Source organism: Benincasa hispida, chromosome 3 (genome assembly GCF_009727055.1).
Source record: "Benincasa hispida cultivar B227 chromosome 3, ASM972705v1, whole genome shotgun sequence".
Classification (NCBI taxonomy): domain Eukaryota; kingdom Viridiplantae; phylum Streptophyta; class Magnoliopsida; order Cucurbitales; family Cucurbitaceae; genus Benincasa; species Benincasa hispida.
Window position 1 is genome coordinate 8,014,935 of NC_052351.1, and position 17,275 is coordinate 8,032,209.

Below are 17,275 nucleotides of genomic sequence, written 5' to 3' on the forward strand. Positions count from 1 at the left end.
TATTCATTATTAATTCAATTAACACAACTAATGTAAATAATGAAGTAAATGATGGAGATTAATAAAAAAATCAACATCATCATTGGAATTATTTAAAGTTCAAAGACACAACTATATAAATTTGTTTTATATTAATTATTTTTCTCAATTATAAAAGATACATAACATAAACAAAATGGCTTAAAAAGGTCCATATTACATTGATATTTTGAACATTCTATCTTTTACAAAAAAAGACCTATTGAGCTTCATATTTTTACTAATATCAGTGGGTTATTCACACACACACTTCTTCCAAGCGACGCAAGTGGTAGGCAACAACAAACAACTGGACGATGAACGCTGATTCTTTTCCATTTTCCTCAAAAGGGTTTAATTCACTTTCTTCTAAGTCTCGCCAGAATCCATGGCGATACACGCTCAGTTCTACCCCAAAAATCTTAGCTTTCCCTTTGCCTGTAACCCACCACTAGATGTCATTGCTCAGTTTAGCTTCTAGAAACCATTGTTGATTGCCCCCACTAAGTTTCTCTTTGTCTCTAGCGAAAGCGGCAACGGTGGCAATGGTGTGGACGGGGGCTCTATTGTTAACTTCTTGAAGAATCCTCACCAGATGGCCACCGCAACGATCAATGCGTCGAGGTTTTCTCAATGTTTGAGTGCCCATGTTGAGAAATAGAGACAAGAGATCGACCATTACGTTAGATTACAGGTTCAATTATGTCAAGACAAAAAGTAGTATTGGACTTTTGTGCACACAAATCCAAGAGTCTCTTCTTCTTTCTTTTTTTTTTTAACTCTGAATATTATATATACTGTGATATATGGTACATATAATGATTTATGTTGAAAAATCTATGATATATACTATGATTTAGGTTGAAAATTGAGCCCATTTGTGATTTATATACCGTGTTATATATTTTTGTTTATATCCGACTAATTTGATATAAATGAGATGGTTTTTTAATTTGAACTACTTGTTTTATGATATATATTGTGTTATATATTTTTTATTTGAAAATTGATATAAATACACTTGATAAGTATATTTGAAAATTGATATAAAATTGATATTTGATATACCCTTAAATATTGAATTAGATTTTTGTAAATGTTATAATCAATATAAGAAATATACTTGTATATATATTTGATTTGTACTCAAATGCAACGGGTTTCATGGCAACTAGTTGGTTTTTCTAGCAGATTCATGGTTATTTTTAAATATATCTTAAAACATTGTATTAGATGTTTGCAAATATCCTAAGCAATATATGAAATAATTGATAAGTATATTTGAAATGTATTCAAATAAATGGTTGTATCATTCGAAAGTTTCGCAATTAGTATGATTCTAAAATAGATAGTTATTCCAAAATAACTAAATATACATGGGTAGATATGAAAAAGTTAAAGGGATTGAATCCCTAGCGGAAGCGTGTGAACACCTTACATTTTTATTTTTCAATTTATATGCTACAAAATCCGAATAGAATAAAACCAAAACAGAGGATAAATCATGTTTATACACTCAACATGCCTTCTAATAAGAAGAAAAGGGAAGAATATTTTCTTATATTTGTAGATCCCTTTGTCTTCATGAAAATCCCAAGCTTTTTGTCCACAATGTATCTCCAACGAATAATGAATACCACCATAAGAGAGACCTCGATATTCTCTTGGAATCCAAGGGTATAAGAGTGGTCTCTAACCCTTGGAGGAGGAATATTCAGCAGAATAAAGTGTTGAGAGAATTGAGAAATTAACTAATTCTTTATGAATTTGATTCATAAAAATTCATTATTTGAATCCTATTCAAATATTTCTCTCTTAATTATCGATCAAATATGTAATTAACCATTCATATTAATCTCATTAATATGCTATTTTATCAATTGATTTAAACAATTCAAATCATTCCTCTTGTATTTCCTTTAGTGAGCTATCGAAGGAACCTTATGGATCTATATATTAGAAGCTCCAATGATATAAGATTAATTTATAAACGCATTTTATCCAATTAATCAAAATTAATTAACTATCGAGTACTCCAATAAAAATCGATAACTGAACTCTTCGCACTGTAGATTTATTTTTGTGTCCATGGATATAACCAATCGACAGAGCGATGACCCTTCACAAATGCTCATAACTACAACTGGGTCGAAATACCGCTTTATCCTTGCATGTACATCTAACTTCTTAAGTACCATTGATTCCTCTAATGAATAAACAGTTTATAACCCAACTATAAACTAACACCTCTAGGGCCAGTGATGAAGGATCTCTTATCGAAGAGTTCCATGAGCGCGTTCGGATCGCTCCGATCTCACAGTGACTGAAATATAACAATATACATTCAAACGTATATTTATGCAAACAAATAGTAATTATCGGCATACTATGAACAAGAAAATAACAAGGGAATGAGTTGCCATACTAGTTGAAGACGGTCTTCAAACTTCGGAACTCAACGCAGCGGAAACCTCTACGCGATCTATCAACACCCAGTAGAAGCGTCGATTGTAGCAGCACGCACAACCGCAAGATCACGAACACAACGGGGTCGACACCACCAGAAAAGAGCCCTGGGTATTCTCAAAGTGAGAACCCAAAGCGTGGTCTTTGGTGAATATGGTAGAGGAAGAAGGAAGCACGGATCGTGTAGGCGATAAGCAAGTGGGAGGGAAAAAGGCACTATCGTATAACACGAGGTTTATCGTTTAGGAGACACTACCGATCGTGTAGCTTTCACTGAACGATTGTTTAGGAAAAGGTATACGATCGTTTAGCTAACACGACACACTATACGATCTTTTAAGGAAGCTATTCGATCGTTTAGGATTTAGTGTGCGATCGTTTAGACGCGAGGTGGATGATCGTTTAGGCAGAGAGTGACTATCGTATAGGCTCTCGAAATTCTTAAGTGATCGTTTACGATTCACCAGCGCGCTCTCTTTTTCTTTTGGACGGACGATCAAAATGAAAACTATTTTCATTTTAATTCATAGGTTACAATAACCAACGCTGCCTCCACTAATCCACGTCCAAACGTGATTTTTGGGTTAATTATCATATAATTAACCAACTAAAATATTAATAAATATAATCATATTATATTTTTAACCTATAGTTTAATATCACATATCTATTATAGTATTTTCTCCTCTACTTTATATAAATCATATTTATATCTAATTTCTTCAAAATTATATATCTCATACACTTAGCCAATTATATCATATATAATTAAGCAGTCCAATTATATCATATATAATCGAACTTCCTCTTGTCAATTTGAACATTTCAAATTAACCCAAACACTGGTTCTCGACTTTATCCAAGCTACCCAGGGGACCAAATGGACCTGTGGCTTAAAGCTCCAACTTCCTGTGAATAGCTGACTAAACTCTTTAGCCACGAGATCTACCATCCGTTAACTGTCAGGCATTCCACTAAAGACCAACAACTGAACTCTTCTTACCACAGATATATTTCTGTGTCCATCGAATATAACCAATCATGAGTACATGACCTTTACACAAATGCTCGTAAGTACAGCTGGGCAAATTACCGTTTGCCCCTGTAGTTACATCTCACTTCTTAAGTACCAGTGATTTCCTCTAATGAACAATACAACATATTCCAACTATGTGTGAACAACCTCTCGGGTCAAGAGAAGGTCTGTGGCGCCACACTTGTTCAAGCCCCTGTGAATCAAGCCCTTAAGGGAGCTATCTATCTACTTACCTTGCCTCGGGGAAGAAGTAAATTCCATCTTTATGAGCTGATTCCCAGCCCCCAAATCAGAACGAATCCCCAAAATGGTAGGTTTGAATTGGCGACTTGGCCACTCACACCCATACAAATCAAAGGATCGCTCTCAATGGCCGGAGTTCCCAACTCACTCAGGATTGAGGTCATGTTACCTATGTTCATCCTAGTGAAGTGAAGTCTCTGTCATGAACGGTGTATATAACGAGATGTTAACACTTCATGTCAGGTCTTATACAACCCTTTGTAAAGGACGCCCCCGCTCACATTCCTCAACACGAATGATCAGGATCAGACCATCTGTGATAAGTCATAAACTTGTGACCATTCCACAAAGCGGCCACATTCGTAGCATATAGCGTTACCAAGATAAGGTTTCCCTCTTATATCCATATATTACAGACCATTTTGGATATCACTCAAGACATGATCAACTTGTATGTCACCACATACATGCTTGAGTCACATACAGATAACCAGGGATTTTATGTTTATTGGTTTGTGGTAAAGTAAATAAAACAAGCAACTGAGTAAAATACAAGATGTGAAGTAAATATCATATATTATCTGTAGTAAGGAAAGTTCAATTGTCGGTCTTTAGTGGAGTGACTGGTAGTTAACAGATGGTGGATCCCATGATTAAAGAGTTTAGTCAGTTATTCATGTACCGTTGGAGCTTCGAGCTACAAGATTCATAAGGTCCCTTGGTTGCTCAATGGATTCAAGTTGAGGATCAGTTCTTGGTGTTAATTTGAATTTTTCAAATTGACAATAGGTAATTCTATTACATATGATATGATTGGTATGATGTATAAGATACATCTAGTGGATGATTAATGTAAATGTGATTTACATTAAGAGACACGAAAATAGAAAAAGAGCTATGGTTTATATGTTTCATGAGATGAAATATTAAAACTATAGGTTATAAATATATTATGAGTAAGTTATTATTATATATTATAATAATATTAATGATTGGATAATTATTCTTTTTCTCTAATAACCAATTGAGTGGGGAGTTATTGGTAGTTTCATGGTAACCGTGGATAAAAGGAAAAATGTTTTCCTAATTTCAGTAAGATCTGCTAAGTTGTTGAATTAATATTTCCAGTCTCGGAAATTACTTACGGATAGTTCTCAATAAATCAGATTTACTAAACGACAGCTTGGAGTTAGCTAAACGATTGTGGAGTGTTCTTACACGATAGACACTCAGTTAGCCGAGGAGCTAAACGATCGTATAGCTTTTGCTAGACGATAGATTTTCCCAAACGATTGGGCATCGACCTATACGATAGGTTGTTCATCTCCCACTTGCTCAATTGTTTACATGATTGTTCTTCCCCCGATTTTCTATCTCTAACCAAGTCCACACAAAGCCCACCCTCTGGATTCTCACACCAAGAATACCAAGATTAAAAAAAAACCTTCTTGGTGGTGTCATACTTAACTCGACATAGTCAAGGTTCTGTGGAGGCTGTTCGCGATGTTCGAGGTGTTCGTGACCTTGGCGATCGCTTTGTTCAAGTTCGCTGTGATCGTTCATTGTAGCGACTGTGTTGAACAACATTTGTGTGTTTCTGTATTGTTATGATCGAGCGTTTTTTATCAAATTAAGGAACTTGAAGATGAGTCTTCAAAGGTTTGTTAATTCTTTCCCTTGATCATGTAGTAAAGCATACTGTAATTTCTATTTTATGCATAACCGTATGTTTCCGTTTTTTATTGTAATTTTAATGTTCATATACTATTAAAATTTGGAAAGATCCTTCCGCTGCTCATGAAAATCCTCGTGTCTGATTTCCTTCAGGAACAACTTCCAAATCTGTGAGAAATTTTATGAGCCAAGCGGCTTATTTAGCAGCTTCACAAATAGCTACATACTCAGCCTCCATAGTGAACACTGATCTTGATGTGGATTTCCTTATATCCTTATCCATCTGAACATTAGAGTCAGTTTATCCTATAAAGATCAAATTCTTAGCACCATACACAAGCATATAGTTTCTTGTTCTTGTACGATACTTGAGAATAACTTTAACTGTTGACCAGTGATCAAATCCTGGATTGGATTGATATCTATTGACTACTCCCACTTCATGATAGATGTCGGGTCTAGTACACAGTATGGCATTCATAAAGCTACTCACTGCAAATGCATAGGGAATCTGTCTTATCTCCTCAACCTCTTAAGGTTTTTCAGAACACTATTCCTTAGGCAAGATAATTCCATGTCTAAAAGGTAACAAACCCTTCTTGTAATTTTGCATCTAATATCTGACAAGCACTTTTTCAATATTAAAGGATCCAATGAAGGTTCTTGAGCGGAAGACTGGATTGAACTCAAACCCAAAACTTACGTAATATAAATTTTACAGCAAACATACACAATATTATGCATTTAAATTAATATACAACATGCTTAAGATAATAAGAAGAGAAAAGAGGAGAGAAGACTTACCCTTTATTGGGGTTGATGCCCTAAATCTCGTAGGGTCCCTATAGTTTATAAACATTATTGAACAAACTCATCATGTATTTAATAAGATATATGATATTTTATTCGCTGCCTATAAAATATATGATATTTTAGTTGCATTAACCACAAACCAATAAACTAACATCCAAGATTATCTTTGTAACTTAAACATGTATGTAGAGATATATGGGTGGATCATGTTTAAGTGATAACCTAAATGGTCTGTAGTAGATGGATAAGGTTGGGTACCTTATCCTGATAACACTACGAGTATGGCCCACTTTGTAAGTGTTACAATTGTTGTAAAGTGCTACAAATGATCTGATTCTGATCATTCATGTATAGACATGCGAACGGGGATGTTCTACACAAAGGAGTTTGTATAAGATCGGACCAAGAATGTTTAGTCTCATTATATAACATCGTTCATAATAGAGACTTACATTTCACCAGGATGACCATAGGTAACATGACCTGAATCCTGGGTGAGTTGTGAACTCCTGTCTATGAGGGTGATCATTTGATTTGTATGGGTGAGAGTGGCTAGATCTTCGACTCAACAAGCCTACCATTTTGGGGATTCATTTGATTGGGGAGTTGGGAACACAACTACACAAGATGGAATTCACTCCTTCTCTAAGGTAGGGGTAAGTAGATAAATTGCTCCCTTAAGAACTGATTCTGGGTCTTGAACAATGTGGTGCCACACCCTCTCCTGGCTCGAGAGGGGTTTAGTCATAGTTGGACTATGATCTATTGTTCATTAAAGGGATCAGTAGTACTTAAGGAGTTAGGTGTAACTATAGGGGCAAAATGGTAATTTGGCCTAGCTGTAATTGTGAGTAATTTATGAAGGGTCATCGTATTTTTTATTGGTTATATCTCATAAACAAAGAAATATATCTGTAGTGCGAAAAGTGTAACTGTCAATCTTTAGTGGATTGCTCGACAGTTAACATGTGGTGAATAATGTAGTTAAAGAGTTTAACTAATTATCATGTACCGTTTGAGCTTCAAGCTACAAGTCCACGAGGTCTCCTTGGTAACTCAAAAGGATTAGTTGAGAATCAATTTTTGGATTAATTTGAATTGTTCAAATTAATAAGCAGATTTAATTATATATGATATAATTAAGTTGTTTCAATTATATGTGATATAATTGTCATAATGTATTAGATACATTATAGCTTAATGGGAGGAAATAAATATTTAAATGAGATTCAAATATAGTTTCTATGAATTGGATTCATAGTTGTTAAATTTAATATAAATATGATTTATATTAAATGTCATATAAAAGACAAAAGAAACTATAGTTTATATTGTATGTGATATAATATTAAAACTATAGGTTATGTGTTATATTTGATATAACATATAATTTAATTTTTATATATATTATATGATAAGTTAGTTATCATATTTATATTTATATTATTATTTTTTAAATAATAAGGAAGGGAGTTGACTCCCTTCCTCTTCTTTTCTCTCTGTGGGTGGTAGTTATTTTTTGCAAGTAGAAAAGAAAAAGTTTCTTCTTCTTCTGGCTAAGGCTGTTGGACGAATTTGACAGTAAAGAAAAAAACAACATAAGAGTTTTGTGTGTTTGAGTTTTGAGAGAGTTCTCAATCTTTCCTTATAAACATTAAGTTTTCCCTTAAAACCAAAATAGTTAGAGCCACCATTCCTGGGTTCTCACCCTGAGAATACCGAGGAAACAATCGTGGTAGTGTTCATTCTTGTTTGAGGTTAATCTTGAAGAAAGTCTTCAAGTTGTTCGTGAACTGTTCGAGGGAAAACGTGAAGAAAGGTCTTCAAAGGTGAGGTTTTCTTAAACTTTTTTCATTAGCATGTTGTAATTTATAATTAAATGCATATCTTGTTTCTTGTTTATAGTGAAACTTTGTATTTAATGAAAATGGAATTTGGTCGATCCGTTTCCGCTCAAAGTTCTCTTCCCCATAGAGTTCCTTCAATTGGTATCAGAGTCAGGTTGTAGGTTTCTGATTCCAAATTCCATTCTTTTATTGAATCGTTTTACAGTAATGGTGGGTTTTATAATCTGCATTTTGTTTCATCCTATGAATGATTGTGGATGTAATTTGTTGATGGATGTTTCTGGATAGAACGCTCTGTTTAAGGCTTTCTTTGTTTACAATTTTGGTTTGTATAGGCCCCTGCGTTTTTGGGCATTAATCTTGCTATAGAGTCTATAGTTTGTAAGTTTGAGTAGCTCGTGTTATTCCTGGGAAACTTCAAAGAAAGGTTGCAGAGCACTGTTTCGATGGAGAAGACGAAGCAGAGATTCGAGATCGTGTAGCTCTTGCTATGCGATCTTGTAGCATTTGTTAAACGATCGTGTAGCTAATGCTACAAGATCACACAGATGCTTGCTACACGATCGTGCAGTCTTTCCTACAAGATCGCTCAGTTGCTTGCTACATGATCACTGCAAGATGGTTCATTGAAGGGCGGTTTAGTTCGAGCGGTTCAAGGCCAGGTTCACCTGTTTTGAACCCGTTGACTCAAGATTATGTAATAGATAGCCTTTTATTTTTCCTTTTAGAGGCCCTATCCCGGTCCATCAACTGTTAGTGTAAATATACATGCGATGTATGTTTTATATTATATGTCATAATGTATGTCATATAGTTTTAGAACTCATCATAGGTTATATATTCATGCATCATTTTATATTATAAGTATTATAATATATAAATATGTATGATTTAAATTACATTAAGCATGCTCATGCATCATATAGTATAAATGTTATAGTATATGTATGCATGCATTCTAGCATATTCATGCATCATTTATATAATAATTGTTATAATATATGGCTAAATGCATGTATGAAAAGTATGCTATAGCATGATTCATTACTTAGTTATATAATTGTTATATATTAGTAATAAATGAAAATTGCATGAAGCATGACATTACCTTAGGTTAATTTATAATTAACTAAAGTATGTCAAGCATGGTTGTTTTTAATTGTTTCATTTATTTATAATTGTTATAACTAAATTAAATTAGAATTAAAATCAATAATTAAGAGTTGCATGCAAACCTTAGGTTATAATCATTTTTTAAAATTGTTTTAAAATATGATTGAGATAGACCTAAGATCACATTTCTAATAAGATTAGAAATCTAAGTTTAATCTTTTAATCGGCTTAATAGGATTAAATTGATTCTTAATAAAAGATTAATATGTAACAAATGTATCTATAAGGGACCTTTTGGCTAAGGCAGGTTCTGGGTAGGTTGGGCTACTTAAGTTGATGGAAACATCGCACCCCTACCTGAGAACCTACTTGGAAAGGTGAATTAGATAGATTTGTTACATACATGCAAGTTTGATCAAAGTCTATTAAAGAGTTTAATGAGACTTCAATCAAAATTGTTTAATCATCAAAGACCAGAGTTGTTGTTTAGAAAACTAAACAAACACTTAGATAAAATCAGTAGCCGGATTTTTTTTCTAAGTTAATTAATCCTAGATAGAACACTCAGTGGGAGGAAAATGGGGTATATGATACTTCATTTTAGCCTCTACATGTTTCTCCCTAAAAGTTCACACCGTGAGATCTACTCTCGGCCTCGAGGCTATCCCCCTACGGGTGGCATTTGGGTAGGTCAATAACAAGGTGAATGGAGAGAGTGTTTATAGTAAGTGGGAGCGAGACATGTGACAGCACATCCCTTGGTCTCTCTCATTAGGTTAAATAAAATTTCTTGCATCACCTCGTGGTATCGTGGTGTCCCCCTAAAGGATGGTTGTATTGCATGACACTTTATTTGATCTCCAGAAATGGATAGAGTTGCTTTAATTTCATGTCCCAATCGGTTTTTCCCTAGGTTGGCTCATTGGGGAAAAACTCTAAAACCTAAAATGAGAGGTTACACTTACACAAAATTGTAAAAGATGTTAACAAATTCTGGACCAAACAATGGTGACTGTTAGTTATAGTGACAAGGTGTTGTTTCTGTCTAATAGTTGAGAATGTCTCATTTAAGTGAAAGGGAACTTGATCACCCTATGGTGATTCTTGATCACCCTATGGTGACTCTTGTCTTGCCTCACTGAAACAACATTGCAAAATCGATGTAACTTAGGGTACACTAGACTATTTTTCTAAAAACTGATTGGTTTTCTTAAGTGGTTTAATGCAAGTAGACTAAAATAGTTTGTTCCTTTTCAGCAACATCATTATAATGGCTATTGCTAAGTTTACTAGCCATAGATAAGTTAACAGGAGAAAACTATGCTAGTTGGAAAAACACAGTCAATACTATTCTGATCATCGATGACCTTCGATTTGTCCTGATCGAGGATCGTTCTCCCATTCCACCTACCAATGCTTATCGAAGTGTTCAGGAAGCATATAAGCGTTGGACGTGGGCAAATGAAAAGGCCCGAGTGTACATCTTGGTAAGCCTTAATGAAGTCTTAGCCAAGAAGCATGAGCCCATGCTCACAACTCGTCGAAGGAAATCAAGCATGAGAATTTTCATGAGCAGCGAAAAGATCGTTCCAAATTCCATTCGAAATTGAACATAAACGATCACAATCTTAAAACGGAAACTAACAGGTCATAGACAACAAGAAATTACAGCATATTTTAAGATATAATAAAGGGATAGAGTATGTGTACCCTTGAAGAACTATTCTTCAAACTCCCTCGATCAATCTATAAGCGTCCATAGCAACACAGCCCTCGAACGCAACAACTGGTGCACAACATGATCAACAACACGAACACGACAAACGGCCAACGGCTCCTTGAAACTAATCAAGTTGAGTGAGGACTAATGCGCTATTTTATGAGGTGGAATTATGGATGAAATGCGATGATGAAAATGCGTTGAGCACTCAAGTTTTCTTTGTGGAATCCAAGTGTAAACCCCACTGAGTTTTCTGGTAAGTCTAGGGTCGAACTCAGGGACTTGGGAAAATAATATGCGGTGGTAATTTCTCAGAAGACTTTGCGGTAACCAAATAAATCAAGTAATTGTTGGGAATATTGTTTGCAGTAATAAAAAAAAAAACAAATGCGGCGGAGTTTCGAAAAGAGTTGATAAAACGGAAGATGCGATGAGTATGCAGTGAATGGGTTGAGAAGGTTTTCGGCTAATACTTCCTAGGATGCGTTCATGCTATGTGATCATGCAGCACACATACAATAGTAAACCATCTTTTGATGCGAATGCTACGACTTCTAATGCTAGAACACATGCGATATATGTGATGAGTCTATAGGACCTACACATAAGCCTCTATTCTTATTTATGCGATGACAAAATGACACACACACAAATAAGGCGACCACATAATATCATACCTATCTCTAGGGTGCATGCGATGCAGGTTGACAAACAAAGCTTATCTCTAGGTCCCTATCTCTTATTTATGTAGTTTTAATCTTGCTCTCTCGAGTCTAGATTCTAACCTAGCTCTCTCAAGTCTCAGGTTCTTTCTTTAGACTCTCTCTCGAGTAGCTCTAAAGGGGTATTGGGCACAGCATAAAACAAGATAATAGGTCATGTTAGCTTAGTTTTTCTCAACCCATTCGATTAATTTAGTTACTCATGCGTGCTAAAAGAGTGAACAGATGTAGAATAAGAACTTCTATTGTATAAATATAAAGTTGAAGTACAAAATAACAATGCAAGAAGAGAATAAAGAGCCTGGTAGCAATCTCTTACTTCCCAGGCTTTTACACTATCTTTTACTCGTGTTCAAAAGATAATCTCGCTCTTGTAAGAGTCGGCCCGCTCTCTGCTTTCTATGCCTCTGGATTCTCTCTCGAGTTTCCCTGAGCGATCTTTCGGTGTCTCGGCTCTTATCTTGCTTAACCTTAAAATAAAAAGGAAACTATGGACAAGGCTATTCTAACTGGAGAAAATTATCCAAGTATCCGAACTCCTTTTCTGAAGGATGTCTTCGGTATTTATAGAGCTTCGGGGTGAAGGGCAGCTTCTCACTTATGATTGCACAGATGGGAAAGCTTTAATTCTCTGACTGATGCGCCGAATATTTGTCACCGAAAAGCTGAGTGTACTTGTTACCGTTAGTGGCTTGTCAACTTAATTCGAATTCAACCATCATCAGCTTTCTATTCTAACTTGCGGTAATGCTGTGTTCATCCGTTGATTTCTTGTGATCGCGCTTTTCGCCTTGCGTCAATGCATATTCTGCATAAAAATACAAAAAATAACTATTTCTATGCGATGAACGCATGCGATCGCAATGTTATGTACTTAATGCTTTTTGGACGCAATCTAACATATTTTATCAACACAAGCCAGCATTGTTTAAGAACTTAGCACTGTAATAACGTGCATTTCTGCCCGTTATCAAGGACACCACCACAATGGTTCCCTTGGTATTCTCGTTGTGAGAATCCTGGAGTTGTGGGCTCCGTATGAACTTAGCTTGAGGAAGAGAATGTTGGACAATGATGGTGTAGACAATCCAATAAGTGGGAGATAAGAAGTTGTCTATCGTATAGACGATATGCTCAGTCGTGTAGTAAATGTCAGCCTACCGTATAGAGTTAGCCACGCGATCGTTTAGCTAGGACCAGCTGAATGACTATCGTATAGTCAAAGCTCCACGATCGTTTAGTCTCTCTATAGCTATTGCTTAATCAAATACTTTCACTTGATAGCTTTCTCCGTAAGTTATTTCTGAAAGTAGCAACTCTAAATTTAGGAAAACATTTTTCCTTTTATTTCACGGTTACCATAAAACCACCAATAATCTCTCACTCAATCAGTTATTAGAGAAAAAGATTTAATTATCAAATAATTAATATTATTATAAATAAATATGACAACCAACTTACCATATTATATTTATAACCTATAGTTTTAATATTTCATCTCATGAAACATACAAACCATAGTTCTTTTTCTATTTTATGGTATTTAATGTAAATCATATTTACATTAATCCTCCACTTGATGTATCTCATATATCACACCAATTATATCATATATAATTGAATTTATTCTTGTTAATTTGAAAACTTCAAACTAACTCTAAGAACTGATTCTCAACTTGAATCCTTTGAGCTACCAAAGGGACCTTATGGACCTGTAACTTGAAGCTCCAACGGTACGTGAATAACTGACTAAACTCTTTAGTCATGGGATCCACCATTCGTTAACTGCCAGGCACTCCACTAAAGACCGACAGCTGCACTTTCCTCACTACAGATATATTTTTGTGTCCATATCAACCAATCAATAGTGTGATAACCCTTCACAGATCGCTCGTAAGTACAGTTGGACCAATTTACCATTTTGCCCCTATAGTTACATCTAGCTCCTTAAGTACCATTGATTCCTCTAATGAACAATAAGTTATAGTCCTAATATGACTGGGTCCTCTCTTCCAAAGAGAGGATGTGACCACTATGTTGAAGACTCGGAATCAGCCCTTAAGAGAGCAATCTATCTACTTACCCCTGCTTTGGGGAAGGAATGAATTCCATCTTGTGTAACTAAGTTCCCAGCTCCCTAATCAGACAAATCCCCAAAAAGGTAGGCATGTTGAGTTGGCAATTTGGTCACTCTCACCTATACTAATCAAAGGACCACCCTCAATGGCAGGAGTTCCCAAAAAACTCAGGATTAAGGTCATGTCACCTATGGTCGTTTAGGTGAGATGTAAATCTTAAGTATCAACGGCGTTATATAAAGAGACTAATCATCTCGTGGTCCGCTCCTATACAAACTCTTTGTATAGGACACCCCCGCTCGTATGTCCCCCGCTCCTATACAAACTCATGGTCAGGATCAAACCATCTGTAGTAGTTCACAACACTTATAAACCTCTACAAAGTGGACCATATCCGTAGTTTCACTAGGATAAGCTATCCCTCCTTAATCCGTATACTACAGACCTTTTAAGTTATTACTTAAGGCATGATCTACTTGTATATCTCATATACATGCTTAAGTTTACATACAATAACCACAAATCTTTGTTTATTGGATATGAGTAAATGCAAATAAAATAACTCTTATTTTATTCATAACAATATGTACATAGTTTACAAACTACGAGACTTCGGGAGAATTAAGACACCAATCCCAACACTCGTGAGATTATGGAGTCCCTGAGGGAAATGTTCAGACTGTTAGAGTATATCAGCAAGCAGCGGAAGTAACAAGGATCAACAAGCACTCTAATTCATTGATTTTTGTAGTAACTAAAGCATGCTCATACTAAAACAAGAGGGTTTCAAGCCATACCTCTGTAGAACTTCTTGAAATCTTGATTCTCAACTGCAAACTTCTCCAAATCTTATTGTAAACCACCTCAAGATCTTCTCCACTATTCTCTTGGAGCTTTAGATTGAGTTGTGGGACTCAAAATAAGCTTGGATTAAGGGAATTTAGAGATTAGGTTACTACATCAACATTGTTGAAAACCTTCTTCAACCTCAAGCTTTTTCAATAACAATTATCAATGGCATCATTGATTCTCAGCCCAATCTTCTTAATTTATTGCATGACTGTCATGCAAATACCATTGTTGCATGTATTGCCGCTCATGCTTGGAAGATAGACTCAAATTCATGGTGGAACTATGAACATGCTACTTGAATAGAAAGTGGACAAATCCCACTTTTTGGGATTTTCCATTTTTTATTCTTTTTCAAAATTAATTTAAAATGAAATCTTTATTAATTTTACAAAAACAATTCAATAATTAATTTTTCTCATAAAATTAATAATAATTAATTAAATAATTTAATTAATTCTAATTAATTTAATATCAAATATTAAATTAATTTTACACAAATCCACATTCATATATTTAAATCATATTTATATATTAATTCTCCTATTCCGTTTAATTCTTAAAATTAAACGTGTAATTATGTCTCATATAATTACTAATTTTCTTAATTCTAATTTGAACGTTTCAAATTAACTTATCACGCTACTCTAAAGCTAATCCATTTACGAGCTAGAAGGGGAACCTCGTGGACCTATAGACCATGGGCTCCAACAATCCGAGATTAATTGGCTAAACTTATTACACCGAATTAACCCTCATTCATTAACTAATGGGTCTCTCCACTAATGCCCATAGTTGAACTTACCTCACTGTAGATATATTATGTCCATATGATTTAACCATAATTAGTAAGTCGACCCTTCGCAGGTTGTTCGTAATAACGGTTGGGTCAAATGTCTGTTTTACCCCCGAGATTACGTCTTGTTCTTTAAGTTCCTATTGATCCTCTAATGAACAACTGGTTTTTTATCCAGTCACTAAACCAAATCTCTCTCAGCCCAGTGAGAGGGTGGGGCCCCTTGTTCAAAACTTGGATTTAGTACTTAAGAGAACAACTTTTCTCCTATCCCTAAATCGGGTAGGCGTGAATTCCGTCTTGCACCCTATGTCCCCAGCTATCTATTCGGTCGTACACCTGAAATGAGAGGCTTATTGAGTCATCGTTGTTGAGCCAACTCCCACCTATGCAAATCTAAGGATAATCCCGAATAAACAGGAGTTCATAGTTAGCTCAAGATTAAGATCGAGTTACCTAGGTCATCTAAGTGAAATAGTCAGTCTTATACGGTAAACTACCTCATAAAGTAAGAGTGACTTATTTCTTGGTCCGATCTTATGAAAACTCATTGCATAGGACACCCCCACTCCTCATGTCAAATACATGAACGAATTTGGATCACTTTGTTTGTAGTAACTTTACAACAACTTGTAACAACTACAGAGTAGGCCACATCCAATAGTGTTATCAGAATAAGGTACTCAACCTTAATCATGTACTATAGATCGTTTTTATTATTTACTCGAACTTGATCCATTTTTATGTCTCTACATAAAGTTCAAGTATGCATATAATAGCCATGGATCTTAGTTTATTGGATTTAGACTTTTATGTATGCAATTTATAAAATCAATAATAAGTTTATTGAGTATAGAATATATTTATCTTTTTACAGACTGCATGTTTTAGGACATAAATCCCAACAATACTCCCACTTGGACTAAAACTCCAGTGGGTCAATATATACAAATATATACAATGTTGAGTTTACACGGAGAGAACAAAACATATAAATACAATAAACTAGGGCATTTTAATACCCATAAATTCTCTCACTTGCCTTAGTGATGAATATCTCGTAGACCTAGTTCTACTAGATGACCCTCAAATACTTTAACTGAGAGGACCTTTGTAAATAGATCAGCTACGTTGTCTTAAAAAGCTATATGCGTGACAATTACAACTCCTTTGTGTACAATCTCCCTGATGAGATGGTACTTCCGCTCAATATGCTTTCCTCTTTTATGGTTTCGAGGTTCCTTTGAATTTGCAACTGTTCCACTATTGTCACAATAGAGAGTGACAGGCAGGTGCATATTAGGTACTACTTCCAGATCAGTCAGGAACTTTCTGAGCCATACTGCTTCTTTTGTTGCTTCACTTGTAGCTACATACTCAACTTCCATTGTGGAGTCAGCTATACAACTCAACTTGATGTTTTTCCACAGTATTGCTCCTCCATTCAGAGTGAGTACTGACCCTGAAATCGACTTCCTAGAATCAATATCGGTTTGGAAGTCAGAATTAGTGTATCCAGTAAGCATTAGATCCTTAGCACCATACACAAGCATATAATCTCTCATTCTCCAAAGAAACTTGAGAATGTTCTTAACAGTAGTCCAATGATCATATCTAGGATTAGATTGAAATCTGCTGACTAATCCTACGACATAGCATATATCAGGACGAGTACACAACATTGCATACATTAAACTCCATACTACTGATGCATATGGAATTCGTTTCATGCCCTCAACCTCTTGGAATTTTTGGAATTTTTCATTTTATACCTAGATAACATCTTGTCTATATAAGATGCTTGAGATAACAAACCAGTTGTTCATTAGAGAATCAGTGAAACTTAAAGAACAAAAGGTAATCTTGGGAGTAAAATAGACATTTGACCCAGCCATTATTA